At 35.3% G+C, this 17233-nt stretch overlaps 1 long non-coding RNA gene across 1 annotated transcript in view; it reads right to left on the bottom strand.

Moving 5' to 3' along the window:
* Positions 1-16468: 16468 nt before the first annotated feature.
* The window catches only part of LOC133533554 (uncharacterized), a 146654-nt gene continuing 145889 nt past the window's right edge, over positions 16469-17233 (bottom strand). Inside the window, exon 2 of the long non-coding RNA XR_009801896.1 lies at positions 16469-16751. This is a non-coding gene — a long non-coding RNA (uncharacterized LOC133533554). The remainder of the gene's footprint in view (positions 16752-17233) is intronic.

Below are 17233 nucleotides of genomic sequence, written 5' to 3'. Positions count from 1 at the left end.
TATCTTATAAATTCGAACTTCTATAAAGCTCAACAGAAAACAATGAATGTTCGATTCGACAAGCCCCAAGCAAACCTGTTTTTAAGCAACTACTCCGCAAGCATACTGTCAGAAGAATTTAAATAATGTTCTCCATCTTGTATGTATAAGCATGTAGTAATATGTATTAGTTTATCTTTTGTATATCATATAATAGTATTTGATCATAGTTTTGTAGGTTTATTTTTATTATGTTTAACTGTATGTATAATATTTTGTTTTTCGGTTAAATAATTTATGAATATCTTCTGCACCAACATATATGTCTCTATTTGACCCAATGGTTGACTGGTAGAGAATGCCTTTTGGCATTAAGTCCGCCATTTGTACATTTTTCTTTGTTTGTGCAATAAAGTTTAAATAAATAAATAAATAAATGTTTCCTGAAATCATAGATATATAAGGTAAGCTTTTCGAGCATGCTTAAAAGTATGTAGTTAGTTGATATCAATTTTTAATTTTCTTTTAATGTTGCGGCAACGACACACGAATATAGGTAACACAAACTTCTTGTGTTGAAATCCTTCTGTGGTGAATATAAAGTCAGAAGTTGGTTTCGGGTCGGTTTGTTTTCGGTCGGAATGTAACTTCACTCCATTAACCGTTTTCAGGCCAGAAGCAAATAGTTAGGTACTGTAAGTTTACTGAATTTACATATTTTATGATCATTAGTCGTTAATCGCTTTATTTTGTAGATTTCTTTAGATTTTAGTCTTTAGTAGTTCAGAATAGGCGCTATGCCATTCATTCAATATGTATTTGACAGTACTTACTAATGTAATAAGAATATATTCCAGAGCTTACATAATATAACGATATTGTATAAATGAAATATATAGTTGGATGATTGCAAAAGCAGACTAACTCGCCGAACCGAGTTTCAAAAATCCTCTCAACTGTCAACATGAGGAATAGTTACACCAACTTTTCTGCACTTTTACTTATTTTCAAGCACAATACCAAACCAAACAAAGCTTTTTGTTACTTGTTATCGCTTTGACGACAATTCTTTTATAAAAGGTACGGCGTATTTACTCAGGACTTTTTGGGATGGTATTTGGTCTTTCATCATCCACTTCATAGATGTATTCATTTGCTCTGAGCGTCTGTGTATAATACTCGTAAAACCTTACTTTAAGGTTGCCAGAGCTCAACGAGGGTACGGAGTTCGGTTAAAGTCAGCAACGCGTACGCGCCTCTGGACTTATCCATAGGCTACGGAGACTACTTACCATCAAGCGGCCGTATGCTTGTTTGCCACCGATTTAGAGTAAAATCGTATGTGTACATATTTAGTACAAGTATGATTGAATCGGAACTCCCCGGATATACTTGAAAATAAAAAAGACAGCTAGTAGTCCTCCTCGCCGTATCCGACGACGGCGGCTCCTCCAACTGTTTTCAATCGGAAACATGGAACGCTCTAATGCGACTTGCAAAGCCAAACTTGGTTTTGAAAATGCGATAACATAGTGCGCTATAAAGCTGGTCGGCTGTGTTGTAGATATAGGTGTAAGAGGGCTTCGGTCGCGTCTTACGGAGATGGTGTTTAGCATCCTGCGGTGGCAGCATGGTTCCATTTTTATCACTTATCCCTATGCCCGTCACTTTCGCGCTTACATACTAGTTAGAACGTGACAGGCATGGTGACAAATGATAAAGAGCCAACCATGTTCTTCCAAGCGCCGCTTGAGGACGTCTTTATGGCGCAAGTACTGACGAGACAACTACACTCATTATGTATAGAAATTAATATCAAATATAATGATGATGACGATGGTATCCTGTTATCCACCATCAGGGCCATGGTTCTCAGAAAGGATTTCTATTTTTCATAGTTTGTGCGGCCTCCTCCAGCTCCGCCTAGCCGAGCCCAACTGATACAGCCTCCTTTTCCATTCTGCGCCTCCAGGTGAAACGTGGGCGACCTTGCTCCTTTTTTCCGGGAATTTTCTAAATCAGCCTTTGCTTGGATAGGTGTTTGCTTGGCCTTCGTAAAACATGTCCTCTCCAGCGCCATTTACGCAGAAGAATCTCCTTAGCTAAAGGGATAATATAAAATGTATACACAAAAAGTAAAAATATTGGAAGATGGTTTTAGGGCAATAAATCGTTATCGTCAGATATTTACGTACGGAGATGAAACCATAAAATATATCGACATAATACATATAGCATCATTGATCCCTTTATTTGACCCTCGTTAATATCTCTAACATACAAAATAATCCTTAACAATGTTACAGGTACAAAAAATGCTTCCTCAACTGAAGTTCGTTTTCCTATAAATTATAATTAAGATCCATTATGCCAAAGTTTTCTCAATTACGGACTTTCGGAGTTGAATTACACCTGTGTGCTACTTAGGCAACTTTTACTTAAAAATCACTTGCCGTGATGTTTAGAAGGGACGTAGCTATTATATAAAAGTTGTAATGCGATGGAGGCTTTTAAAAGAAATGCTTGTTTTATGGAGACCGGCTAAGTACCTGAGAATTTATTCTATAAAAAAAAATGTAGCGCTACGTCGTTCATCATAGAACATTGTGTGGTCCTGTAATTGGCTTTGCATCTCTTATTAATTGGTGCTACTTTCGGCCCAATTCGAAGAATGAGATACGATAACAATAAGTTCTGGTTTAGACAAGTTCTCATTTAGATATCGATCTTTTAAAGATTTTTCCAAGATCTTAAACGCGTCTTAATAGTTGTTGGATATTCGTAACATAAATAAATAAATAATAATAATAATTCAGCCTATATACGTCCCGCTGCTGGGCACAGGCCTCCTCTCATGTGCGAGAGGGCTCGGGTTATAGTCCCCACGCTAGCCCAATGCGGATTGGGGACTTCACATACACCTAAATAATTAAATAAACATGTAAATCCATGTGACTAAAATATACTATAAAAATGTGACGCGAATTTTATTTGACGCAAATATTCTGTAAAAAAACGTAGCGCTACGTCGTACATCATAGAATATTGTGTGGTCCTGTAATTGGCTTTGCATATCTCATTCATTGGCGCTACTTTGTACTAGCTGCTGGATGTCCGTGACATAAATAAACATGTAAATCCATATATGACTAAAATATACTGTAAAAATGTGACGCCAATTTTCTCTGACGCAAATATTCTGTAAAAAAACGTAGCTCTACGTCGTGAATCGTAGAACATTGTGTGCTCCTTTAATTGACTGTGCATTTTTTATTCATTGGCGCTACTTTTCACTAGCTGTTGGATTGTCCGTAACATAAATAAATAAATAAACATGTAAATCCATATGTGACTAAAATATGCTGTAAAAATGTGACGCCAATTTTCTCTGACGCAAATACCTATATTCTGTAAAAAACGTAGCGTAAATGAATTAACATTTAAATCCATATGTGACTAAAATATATTGTAAAAAATTGTCTAATTAAGTTGGTTAATATCATAAACTGTGTTACTTTGTCAAAACATGATTGGTTCACATTACTTGTACAAAGGCGAAAGGCGTTGGTCGGCTGCTAAAACCGAGCGGAACGAACTGCTACGAGTATATTGGCCATTACATACACCTGTGCACGAAAACGTAATGATATGCAGTCGCGTCCGACGCGCCCGATCGTTTAAGCTTCTGGATAACTACTTTCCGGTGATATAATACTGTAGGTACTTAGAATAATGTGAAATCTGTACAAAAAATATTAACGATAGTTATCTTACAGGACACGCCAATCCGCCTTCTATCTCTAAGCTTCTAGTCCTGTAGCGCTGGCTATATTTGGAGCCGTAAGTTAAAAAATAATATTAAAGTCAATTCTTTTTTCGCTTTTGAATACTTTGTTAAGATGTAAATCTTATATTTAGTTTTGTGCCATATATATATATTGCTTTTTAAGAAATTTGATAATTTGTGTTAAATATTTTTATTTTGAATTATTTTGGAGAAAAAAATATTCGTGAGAACTGTGTAAGGATGGTTTTTTTTTTGTGTAGAAACAAAGTTTATGTCAGTTACGCCCATTGCAATCTGATACTATGTCAAACTATTCAAAATGATACCAAAAATAATTAAAGTTAAAAAAAAAAGCCTACATCGCATTCAATCGTTCAAATATGTCCATTAAATGTTTTTGTGTCTTGTCTTATGAAGCAATGCCTTTTTGATGATTTTTGATGATTTTGTTCTAACAGGTTGTTACCGTTACAAAAGAATATTAACGTTGTTAGAGTTCACATCTTATTAATTTAAAAGGCGGAATAAATAATAAATATGAATTTGTGTTAGTTTCATCCATTGCATAATAATTGCGTTCAAACGAAGCTAGCGGACGGTTTCAATGCGGGCGCTAAATGGGCCGTGCAGCGGGGGACCGTGGCGCGACCTTGGCGTGGCGGCGGGTAAGGGCCTCTCTATACAAAGTACAAACCACACGTGCGTACGCAACGCATGTTAACTTGTTATACTAATACAAGCAACGAATGCGTCGAATTATTTCTACCTATTTTAGACTTAATACATACATATTGTACATTGTCACCATTGTGCAAAAGAAATGTAAGTACATCTTATTGCAAGAATAAACACCGAAGTTCGCAAATTGCGGGCAACTTTCTCTGTCAATTTAATTGCGTCTTATTGGAGAAAAGATAATGATGCCCGCAATTTGCGAACTTCAGTGTTCGCGGTAGACCCTCAGGATGGAACTGTCGCATATTTTTTAATCAACATTACGTAACGAACGTCAAAGAGGTATTCCACACGCTCAATGTGTGTAATAACCCGAACCCAACCTTTATTCTTATAATAAGATGTACTTATGCTCTGATTTGAAATTTCATATGAACGCGGCATATATTTGTGACAGTGACAGAGAAAAGGTACCAATTGAGTAAAATTTGGTTATTACCGTAAAATGAGGTTACTTTCATTCTTGGGGTTACTTTAAAAACGTTACCTTGGCTACAACGATTGGCTGCAACGAATGTCCATAAATATATATATATATATATATATATATATATATATATATATATATATATATATATATATATATATATATATATATATATATATATCAAAACTAGAACGGATTATTTTTTCATTATGTCTTAATCAAAAAAAAAAAACACATTACTGTATAGTATTAGCGGACGGCAGTGATGGGCATTTCGTAATTGATTCCTGATTTCATGATGGAATACTTTTGGAATCTGATTACCGATTCCCAGATTACCTACTTTGTAATGTAACTACCGGATTATGAACTATTTGAGGAATTAATATTTCTTTTATTTTCTTGCTTTGTGTGTACAGTAGACTTATTAATAAATTATGTCTCAACACAACCCTGAGGGGGTACTGCAATTCACTTACAGATAGAATATATATAATACAGTCGTCATCAATTTATCATACATTAACAAAGATATACGTCACATATGTATTAAATAGTTGTATCAATCATTACAATATTTTAATTTTTATATGTCAAATTTATATCTACTAAATATAAAACGAATAAAAGGAAATAAAAGAATAGGAGTAGGAACGAAAGATAGAGAGATGCATGTATTTATCCGGCATATTATTTGTGTAATTAGTAGGCTTTTTCTACGAGATATTTTTTCAACACTTTTTGAAATTTATTATGGTTTTGCTCGTTTTTTATGTGGACTGGCAGGTTATTAAAGATCCTTATCGACGAGGGATAAGGTCCGTTTTAATGTATTGCTAACTTTGATGATACTTGTGGCGATACTTTTATGGCGGGATTCAAATCGACGGGGCACATCTCAGATTCTAGTATACAGCTCAGGATGATTTTTAATAACTCGCTTTAATAGCCCGCTGGACGTCTGGTGTTTGACAATATCCGGACGCATTCCTTCTGCAGGATAAATAGCTCCGATACATCGGTGCTATTCCCCCATAGGGTCACACCGTAGCTAAGACACGCGTGTGCAAAGGCGTACTTTGGCTAAGTTTTGTTTTTATTTTTTGTACATGGTCTTTTCAGTTAATATGGGTGTCAATAGTTATGCCAAGGAGTGGAAAAGATGAAACGCATTCTAATTTAATTCCATTGTAATAAAAGTTTATGTCAAGTTCTATTTTTTGATGAGGCTTAAATTGCATTAATTTAGTTTTAGTGAAGAAATTTCTAAGTTGTGATCGTTTCGAAGCCTATAATGTTTGTATTAATTAAATACATTTTTTCGTCAAGGTTTGTAATATTCTCACAGACAATAGAAGGGAGAAATCGTCCGCGAACATAACACACGTTTCGTTTATGGATTTAGGGAGGCCATTTATGTAAATTATAAATAGTAAGCATCCGATGACACTTCCCTGGGGAATTGAGTCTACCACAGGTTGAACATCTAAACTGATAATCGACATTTCTCTTGAATTTTCACTTGCATACATAATGTCTACGTATTGCTTTCTATTACTTAAATAAGACTGGAACCATTTGTAACTTATTCCGCACCCCGATACCATATAATTTTTCGAGTAGTACTTTGACTTGGTGTCTCTGATTCTTGTGGAAAAAATTTACCATCCAATATCGTCAACTTGGATGTGTTAGTGATCACAGAATCACTACGTTCATCAGATGACTTTAATGAACTATTCCTACTAGAATCTTCATCGTCATTGATGGCACTCATTTTCATAAAATTCAAGTCCGTAACGCAAAATGTTTGGAGTGTCGCGTTCAATGCAAGTAATAACTTATTACCTCATTGACAAACCGTATAGAAAACAACTGATAAGAGGAAGGTAATTTGTTTGCTCTTTCATACTCATATGTCTTATATTTCAATACCGAAGGGAAAAGAAGAAGGTAGCTGGTTCTAAATCTTCGGACTTTGGGATTTCAGATATATTTTTATGTATCAGATTATATTTCCAGGTGAACATGTTCGTGTACAAATGTGCTCCACTGTACTTACGTTTACAAAAGTTAGTTATAGCTTCGTCGGTACAGACGGATGCGCAACTCGGTGCGTGCACTATTTATATATCAGGTATATAACTAAAACGTGGTCTGCGGCTATATTCGCAAAATTTCAGTAAACTTTTATAGAGTTCATTCACTCATTACGTTTTGTCAATTAATATAAAACTTCTGAACGTTTAGGAGCATAAAATCGAGATGGTATGTTGCATTGGAAGATAAAGCTTATTACTATGCTTTATGATAATGGAACGTATATTATTTTATTACAAAGAATAAAAGCGTAGTAATACCTAAGTAAAATGAACAACTAACATGGAAAACCTCTCCGCCTCCGGCAATATATAAAATTGACAAATTAATTTACTCCTCATAGCAAATAAATAACGAGAAAGCAGTCAATATCCTAGCATTATAGAGACACTTGCGCATCATCTGCTGCAGAAAACCTTCCGCAAAATAGCACTTCTATCAATAAAACTCAATGGGTAATATATGTACATCCAGTTATAATGGGAAATAAAGCTGCGGAGAGCGTGGCTGATAACAGTAGAGTATGTTATTGTACTGAAGTAGGGATTTGAAAACTGAATATATGAAATATTCAAGGATTTCATATACTTTTATTGAACCTCGTCACTTTAGTGTGCGTTAGCTTTACCTACGTAGAATTTTATTACAATACGGAAAATATCTACTTTCTACAATAGCTAATACTTCCCCGGATAGCGCTGAGATTTTTAGATAATCTGTCAATAAATCTTGCCATTATATGATTAAACTGCCATTGAATCTGTGATAGCATTCCGTAATGTTTAAAAAAAAACTTTAACGTATTCAGTTGTAAATAATATAAACTGAAAATAAAAAAAAAGTTCCCTACGCAAAAACCATTCGCTCTTAACGAATCCGCAGGAATTTAAAACTATTTTTATTTCATTCGCAGCGGGCGTTAGTTACCGCGAAACCTACTTGAAGGGTCAAGTACATATACCCACTGTAAAGTTTGAAGGATGCTCGACTGGGGAAGCCGCGGGTTCCCGGAAACTCCCCTAAAAGAATAATGCGGGTGAGTAGGTATAATTTCCAAGGAAACTATTTTACCCAAACGGCCGCAGCCACATTCAGCGGTCTAATGAAAAAACAGAAGTTCCATTCCAAAGGAAAGCGCTTAAACGAAGCACCACTTCGCTCGAGATAAGGCTCTTGTGCGCAGTAATTTCTTTTCTAAGTTACATCGTAAAATACACTAAATGATGTTTGGTGTAGGTACTCGCGATTGTTTATGAGCCAATAAAATGACATTATATGAACTAGGTACCTATTAGTTTTCTTTTCTTAAAGTAACTAGGTATTTAGTGTAATAGTTGCGATGTGTTATTAACTAAAATAATGAACACTGTATTTTTGAGAGACTCTTACATGCTTACCTAAATATTAGAGTGTGAACTCAAATATAGAAAAAATGAAAAAATGTAAATAAAAATCTTTTTTTATTCATTGCAGTAATAAATGTTACATAATAAAGTAAAAGGTTGGGACTTCCTATTGAGTATATTATAAGTATTCGTTAAGAATGAAGCCTCTCTCCTCCGTAGCAACAAGTAGTTAGTAGCTTAGAATAAATTTAAAAGTGGAAAAAATACATCTGAGCAACCAAGACCTCATCCATAGGCAGCAGGTCCCCTAGACCCATACGGTGGGAAAATTTGCTGCCTATGGATGAGGTCTTGGTGGCTCAGATGGCAGAGCGCTGGAGTATCGATCCGGAGGCCGTGAGTTCAAGTCTCACCCAGGGCAGTAATTTTTGCACTTTTAAATTTATTCTAAGCTTAATAGCATCGTTCGTAGACGTTTCTGCTTGTTAAAAATTAATTAAGTAGGTAGTAGGTTTTAATACAACAAAGTAAAAGAAAACTTAAGTTAATATAATTTTTATCTTTGATATCATCCTAATCACGTCACATCTGAAAATATCGATATGAAAAATGTACCAAAAATATGTTTACACTTCCTAAATATATGGGCAATAAAGTCGTGTATACATATTTTTGGTACTTTTTTCGTATCATTATTTTCTGACGTGACCATATAAGCTTTTTTCTCTACATTTATGTGTTCTAATGATCGATAGTTTACAAATTATACAAACTAAAGTATCTAGCGAACGCTAAAATGTTGGGAACATACGAAAAGCAAACTGAAGAATTAGGTCGTCAATTGTTATTTATATGCGTGCTCTTGCCATGCGTAGGTACAAATTTTCATTACAATAAGATCACCCTGAATTGAAAACGGTAAAAGAGAATTTGTATGAAATTGGTGAGGTACCTATCGAAGTTTTTTTATGGCATATCTTTTTATTCCGTTTTTGACACTCTTTTTTTGTTAACGGTATAACAGCGATATGTTGACGTCGCTGTTGAATGACATACTTTTCTATACCTTCCGTTAAAGAACTACATTAGCGAACAAATTTAAAAATCTAAGGGGCAACAGTTGCCACGAAAACTAGGCGTCATAGACTTGACTCTGTTGTTGGCTGAGCCTCACAAAAAAACGTATCAAAATGACACGAAAAAAATCTCGGGTAGGAATAACACTTGATATAAAAAAATTCAAATTCTCTGCAATCCTGAAATACAAAAACAACTGAGTGACATACTCGTACCTTTACCTCAAAAAAATATATAAAGATTTACGTATCCTTTATATATTATAAATATAAAAACTTGGAACATAAGCTAGGAGATGGTTGCGCGGGATACAAACCCACTACATATAAGTAGTAGAGCCTCTGACATCAACTTCATTTGTCAGAAGTGCGAAAAATATTCTATTCTCGTATCAGCTTTCATAACCACCTAATGCGGTGTCTCCACAATGTTTATGCATAAGTGATTTATCTATATGTATAATAGACGCAAAGCTGAGAAGAATGGTAATGATGATGACAAATTTCATAAAGAGAATAAGTGAAAAACCATCAGATAGAACACATCCGTATCGCAATATAGTTCGTGTCATCCAAGATGACCCGCAGATTTGTCAAATCTAACCTTGAATAACATGATAATACGAGTCAAGGCACGCTTTGTTGTGAATGACACGATCTATAAAATTCTAAAATGATACATCTTTATTTTCTACGGTTTTAGCATGACCTAGAAAGCTGAAGGTGATTTGGTCGTAATTTATGTTAAATAATGGTTAGTATATTTAATTAATGATAAATATTCCATCAAGACGTCGCGGCAACAAAGGTTTCATTCAAAACATTCTTTTGTTTGTGCTCGCATTCAAAGTCGTCGCCGTTTTTTACGCGTCTTTTACCTAATTGACGCCAATGACTTGAAAATAAGGTCGAAAGTAGAACACAGAGACAGCTTGTTAAGTCTGGTAAACATTTTTTATCCGGTAAGTCGGAAAGTAAAGCCGCGCCTCGGGAGGAGTGACGAGGGTTCTGTCATTGTAATTCACGACCTCCTTTATGATATCACCTGAAATGTGTTCTTTTCCAGATAAACTTGCCCAACATTGCTGAGTTCATAAGGCATTTTATATTTTCATTTCGCTTTTAGGAGCGCACAAATGCTTAAATCAAAGAAGCTAATGGAGAATCGTTAAAGTTTACAACAACAATTCCATTTACGCGTAAAGTTTATTCTACGAGAAGAAAACATTCTTATTCAACAACTGCAGGGTTGGCAGCGGATCATGTTTTTGTACATTTTATTATATTATACTCGTACTTTTCAAATTTCGGTTTCCTTTAAAATTTCAACATGAAATTCTCCTAGTAGAAACAAAAAGATACTTTCGAGAAATGTAAACAATATACGACCAAGATACATCGAACACTTGTCACGAATGCTAAATTGCGATTTATACCTGGGCCCTTATTCGACATGCTAAAAGTGACGTTTCGTGTTGATTTCCATTTGATGTGAGAAATATTGTGACTTGTCGAATTGCTATTATCACCACCTGTCAGTGAACAATATCCACACTAGAGGCGGGGCGTTGTACCGGAATAGTTTTTGGAACAGGTTATTTGTAATAGACTACTTTTAGCTTGTCGAGTATTTAAAAGTACGGACTTTGATTTCTGAAATAAAACAAATATGAAACTTTTATCACCTCGTACCTCCATTCTTACCGTTACTTTAGGTAAAATAAATTTTTTTTAACAGATGGTTGTCTGGGTGTCTGTTGTATCTAAAAATAATGTAATAATATATAACAAAAATATGACAATAGATTCATAGCCTTCACTCAAAACGTCACCATATTTCCGACCCTTACCGAAATAATAAGTCGATATTTGTATAAATAATCCTTATTTGTAAGACGCCTAAGCACGGCAAATACGTAAACTGCCTATTGGGGGTCATACTCGTAAAACTGGTATTTTAGACGTACTTTTGGTACGAGTAACAGAGACGTACTTTTGGTACGCAGTCCCAGCTCTAGTCAGGATTCTAGTTGTCAAATATAAGCGTGTCGAATACGTATTAGTTAACTGTCAAATGAAATTAGATCAACGGTAGACTTTTTTGTCGATGGGTATGGCTGCCATGTTTGGATTTATGACATTTAAAAGGGGATCCTAAGGCAGAGAGTAGTTTTACCTGTACGATTTTGATTCTTCTACTGGACGCAAGATGGAGTTATCTGCTAAATTCCGATCAGGCTGACGCAACTAGGAAGAAAAAAGTTTTGTATGGAATTTGTTTCGCAAATCATTGCCAACGAAGAAAAAGAAAACGTCAGTGCTATTTATTCTGTCAAGTTTACATCAAGTCTACTGTCAGCCTAATTGCTTTGTTTGTTTTGAAGGCTTCAATGTTTTGTTCGGGTATTTCGTGTAATTTCTTTATTATTTAGTGCAAAAATCGAAAATAGTCAACCGTGATCAGAGTAAAGAGCGAGTTTGTTACAATGCCAGCGAGAAAACGGTTTACGTAAGTGTGAAATATGTGGCAAGCGAGCCACTCGAGAAAATCACGAAAAAAGGGATTTTATGGCGAAATTTCCCTTGGATGAAGACTGGTAAGTATTGCTTTAGATACTTTTGACCTTATTTTGGGTCCGCAGGCTATAAACACATCGAAAATTAGATATTTTACATTATTTTTCGTTGTGAACTAGGGATGTACTATAAATATCGATAACTGTAGTTTTATTTGTATATCAGTGTAAATAATTAAATTAAATATGTGAAATTTCCTTAGAACTAGCATGCAATATGACCATAATTAATTCGTCGAAGATTAATAATGCATAAATTATCTATTACTTATGCATTAATGGTCATTAGTTAACATATTTTTTTTATCTAGTGATTATTTAATATATTAACCTAAAATGTAAGAAAATGAATCTCTGTTTTTATGATAAATAAATAAATATTATAGGACATTATTACACAAACTGACTTAGTAAAGTATGAATGGCATGTGTTGTGGGTACTTAGACAACGATATATATATATATATACCCACAACACATGCCATTCATACTTTAGTACTAAGTCAGTTTGTGCAATAATGTATATATATATATACATATACCTAATTTATAAGTATTTATAAATACATAGAAAATACCCATGTCTCAGGAACAAATATTCATGCTCATCACACTAATAAATGCCCGTTCCAGGATTTGAACCTGGGACCATCGGCTTCATAGGCAGGGTCGCTGCCAACAAGGCCAGACCCGTTCTCATGATTAACAGACATATAAATACATAAAAAGTTAAAGCATTGATAAAGGGTTGTTGATAACTGGATGCCGAAAAACATGATTTATAGATGCATATTAGCGCGAAATAATCAGTTGATCATCTCATTAGCAAACACATGGAATATAAACTGTAGATAAAGTCATGTTTTTCCAAGGCTGTATGTTTTCAGATGCAGGCAGTGGGCCAAATTTGTTGGGAACGAAGACCTGATACATCTTTCCATAGAAAAGTTACATTTATTCAAACATGTATGTGCACATAATTATGAAAATCAAGCATTTAATAAAATAAAAAAAACACGACTTAAAAACTGTATTAAAATAATTCGGGTCCACATTAAGCCCGACCAGATAGTAGTCCAATTAAGAACTATCCACTATATAACATACAACTTAAATGTGGACTCGATGCTAACCTGATTTCGAGTAGAAAATTTGTAGACAGGAGCCTATGTTTCAACCCTCCCCATTTTATCGATATCGATAAGAATCGTAAGCGTGTAGCGTACTACACTATTTAAATCGCTTATGTTGTTACTATGGTTCTTTGACAGTTCTTTGTCGTACATTTTGGTAATGATTTGCGAAACAAACTGATTCCACTCGCTAGTATGGAAGTCCCGTCTCTTAAAACGTAGTGATTATATGCTCTTTGACAATGACATGCAGTTGCGTCGATGTAGATCTATCATAAAACGTACGTGTGACGCATGTGACAATTGTCCAGGATGAAAGAACTATCTTGACAATTAACATAAAGCAATACAATACCACAAAATGTCAACAAGAAAACAGATTTATTATAAAAATACAAATTATATACAAAGCTTCATTTTAAAACCAATGGTCGTGGGTTTTAACCCCGGCTCTTAACAATGTGCATCTTGTAACATGTACCGATTGCTTTTCAGTAAAGTAAAATATATTATCATGAGGAAGATGGAGTAGCCCCAATAAGGTATATTTTCCCCTCTGGGTTAGAAGGTCAGATAGTAGTGAGACAGGGAGATATAGTGAAGAATGCGGAAAAACAAGCATTTATTGTGTTGTTAGGCTAGTTCTTTTTTTCAAAATTTGAAAACGAACGCAACAGCATGCTCAAAGCCCCCTGTGTGTCAGAATCTGTTAAATTCAGGCTTAAGACGAAACAGGAGCTGAGCCCGTACACAAATTTGAGATTTTTAGGTAAAAGGTAAAAAATATCGCCGTCGCGCTGACGAGTGTGGCACCCCGTACCTAGCTAGAGACTATCCCTTGTGTGTGTACCAACAAACCAAATTTTAGACAAATATGATACGTCTTCTTCTTCTTTGTCGTTGTACTCTTTGCAGAGCGTCGTGGTCAACTGCTGATATCAGGCGCAGATGTTGCTTGCCGTACGATTTCTCGCCAAATTTCGCGGTTGGGGGCCATTCTGGCAAATGCGTTCAGGGGACCCTTCATGGTAGATTTGATTTGGTCAGTCCATCGCATAGGTGGCCTTTTGCGCGGTCTTTTCCCGTTTGCTCTACCCTGCACCACTAGACGCTCTATGGAGTCGTTGTTCCTCCTCGAGACGTGACCGAAAAAACTGAGTATGCGGGTCTTTACGAGAGTCGAAAGGCGCTGCTTGATACGGAGTTCTTTAAGGATGGAGACATTAGTCCGAAACTCGGTCCAGGATATCCCCAGCATTTTCCTCCAGCACCATATTTCTAGGGCGTCTATCGTCTTTTCCTCTGTCTTTCGGATAGTCCAGGTCTCCGCAGCGTATAAGAATATAGGAAAAACGAGGGCCCGTACAAGCCGAACCTTCGTGGTGTTTGTGACGTTTCGGTGATACGTAGCCTATACGTAAAAACTAGCCAAGACAAATCCTTTATAATTTCAGGATTTTTCTACACAGCACAGAACATGGCACCTCAAATTCTCAATTCCGTTGTCGGCGAGTCAACAACGACACATATTCTTAATATTGAACTTAATTGGCTCTCATTTCACATTTATGTTTTAAATTAATTATAGGCATAGACATACCATATCCTATTGTAAGTACAAAGTTTCAGAGCAATCTAGCAAGTCATTTTAAAATGAGAGCGTAACTACATTTGTATGGAGAACCGAATTTGCTGCGGACGCACAATGTAGCATAATCGGATTAGGACCAACCTCGAAATTTATTATGTATATAAATTAAAGGCCCCTTTTTCATGCCCAAACCATTTAACATTTGGGGACCTCGAGGAATCCGAGCCATCTTGGAAAATGTGTACCATCAACACAACAGTCAACATTAAAACTTATTAAATTCTACACAAAAAAGTCCTCGATATCTTTGCAGAACAATACATCTTGTTATAGAGAATACTTGCTGAATCTAAGTTTAACGCTTATACACTTCCAGGGGACATTCTCTTAAAAGGAAACTCGGAGGAATATGAATTCTATTTTTAACTATACATTTGTACGTGGTCTACCCCAATATTAACATTTTACTCTACTGTGACTAAACCAGAAAGAAGGGTTATGGGTGTAAGTACTGATGATTCAGTACACCCAGTAGCTAGGTATTAGGATACTGGACGGATTTTTTTAAATGACGTATCGTTAGATTCCTCTTGCCATTCACAACCTACTTTTACTTGTTCTATTAAAGAAAAATCAATACAGCCGCCTTGAGAGGACTCCGAATATTAAATCATATTTTTTCTTCTAGCGCCTAAACTATTGAGCGGAGTACAGTAAAACAGACATCAGTAGATCCACAGTTAGTATACAAGTGCTATGCAATACAAAGTTACTAAAATTAACGGAAGAAAAAAGTTTAGGGCTAAATAATACGTCATTTAAAAATCCGTCCAGTATCCTAAGGTACAGGGTGTCCTGAATCCTCAGTACTTATACCCATAACCCTACTTTCTGGTTAAGTTGCAGTCAAGTAAAATATTGATATTGGGGTAGATTATGTACAAATGTATACTTCCAAGTTTCCTATTAAGAGAATATCCCATGAAAGGGTATAAGGGCTAAATCTGGGTTTAGCAAGTATTTTTTACAGCAAGATCATTTTTTTTCGCACAGATGTCTACAACTATTTTATGTAGAATTTTATAAGCTTGAATGTTGCCTTACACGATTATTGAATAAAGAACGTAGATTTAGAGTAAAACGCGAATTTCTCCTGGATGGTCCACATTTTCCAAGATGGCTGCGGTTCCTCGAGGTCCCCAAATGTCAAATGGTGTGGGCATGAAAAAGGGGCCTTTAAGGGGCGTATATACATACCAAATTTCATGACTGTTCAGACATTTCGAGTTTGGTCCTAATCCGACTGTGCTAATGCCACTATGTACGTAAACTGTAACTGTACTGCGGACTCAACCTTCACGTTATAATTTTTTAAGTATTAACGTTGACATAGTAACGAAAATAATAAACACGTCAATTGAAGTAAACAATATTATTATATGCAAGAAAATTTTGCAAAATAGGTACATTAATGATTAATATGTAAAACACCATTAATTATTGAATTAAAATTATGATTTTGTGTTAAAAAATATGAGACCAATTATACAGCCCGATTACACGGGCTACATATTAAAAATGATTATCATGGAAACAGTAAATATACACAGGTGAACAAAGTTATAGTAAAATAGGTGCATAATTTCAGAGCTTGCCTGGCCCACCTGCACCACCTACCATGACCACGGCCGTCTCCTACTATTATTTTTTTCTAATACCTATGGCCTTACTAGCGAATAGTATTCCATGTTCTTGATCCAGAATTTAAACCCTTAACTACATATTTGTGGCACTTGGGGTTGAATTTGAAACTCTAGGGCACTAGCGTGGCTCTATGAGAGCGCCTTATATAGGCTTCTGGTGACCAGAGAATCAGCATTGTTAACCAGCGCGGAAATGCACCCAGCCTTCTGGGCACCCTACCGAGCGACCAGAATATAGGGCAAATATTTTATGTATACGTTTTTGACTTAAGTGTTTTTATCATGTTTTATATTTAAACTTACAGATGTCGAACTACCAGCAAAGTTTTTGAAGAGGTGTAGTTTTTATATTTCCTGGTACCAAACTGATACAGGAAATTGGAACATCAGTACATAATCTACACCGAAGACAATGAAATATAGTCACATAATACTTTAATGTTTTATTTTATTAAAGAAATCGGTAAAAAAATGTGTTAACTGAAAAAGATAAATTTTATTTTATTTGTAGTTGAATAACAAAATATGTATTTAATCTCCTTTTAACATAGGAATTCTCTTTGTGTAGGTACATATAAATAATAGGTACTTAGGTCTTAGTAAGTAATATAGACAGTACAGTAGGTCTTATCTTAATAATTTGAGATCTCATACATGCGTTCCGATATATCTGATGGCGACTGTACATACAATATACAATGGGGTCGCGTATACGAGTACAAAGAACATTAAAATAGTTGTTGATAGACCAAGTGAGCGAGCTACTATGGTACCTATCTT

Source organism: Cydia pomonella, unplaced genomic scaffold (genome assembly GCF_033807575.1).
Source record: "Cydia pomonella isolate Wapato2018A unplaced genomic scaffold, ilCydPomo1 PGA_scaffold_178, whole genome shotgun sequence".
Lineage (NCBI taxonomy): Eukaryota > Metazoa > Arthropoda > Insecta > Lepidoptera > Tortricidae > Cydia > Cydia pomonella.
Note: the sequence above shows the minus strand (reverse complement) of the source record. Positions and strands in the feature narration are given on the sequence as shown.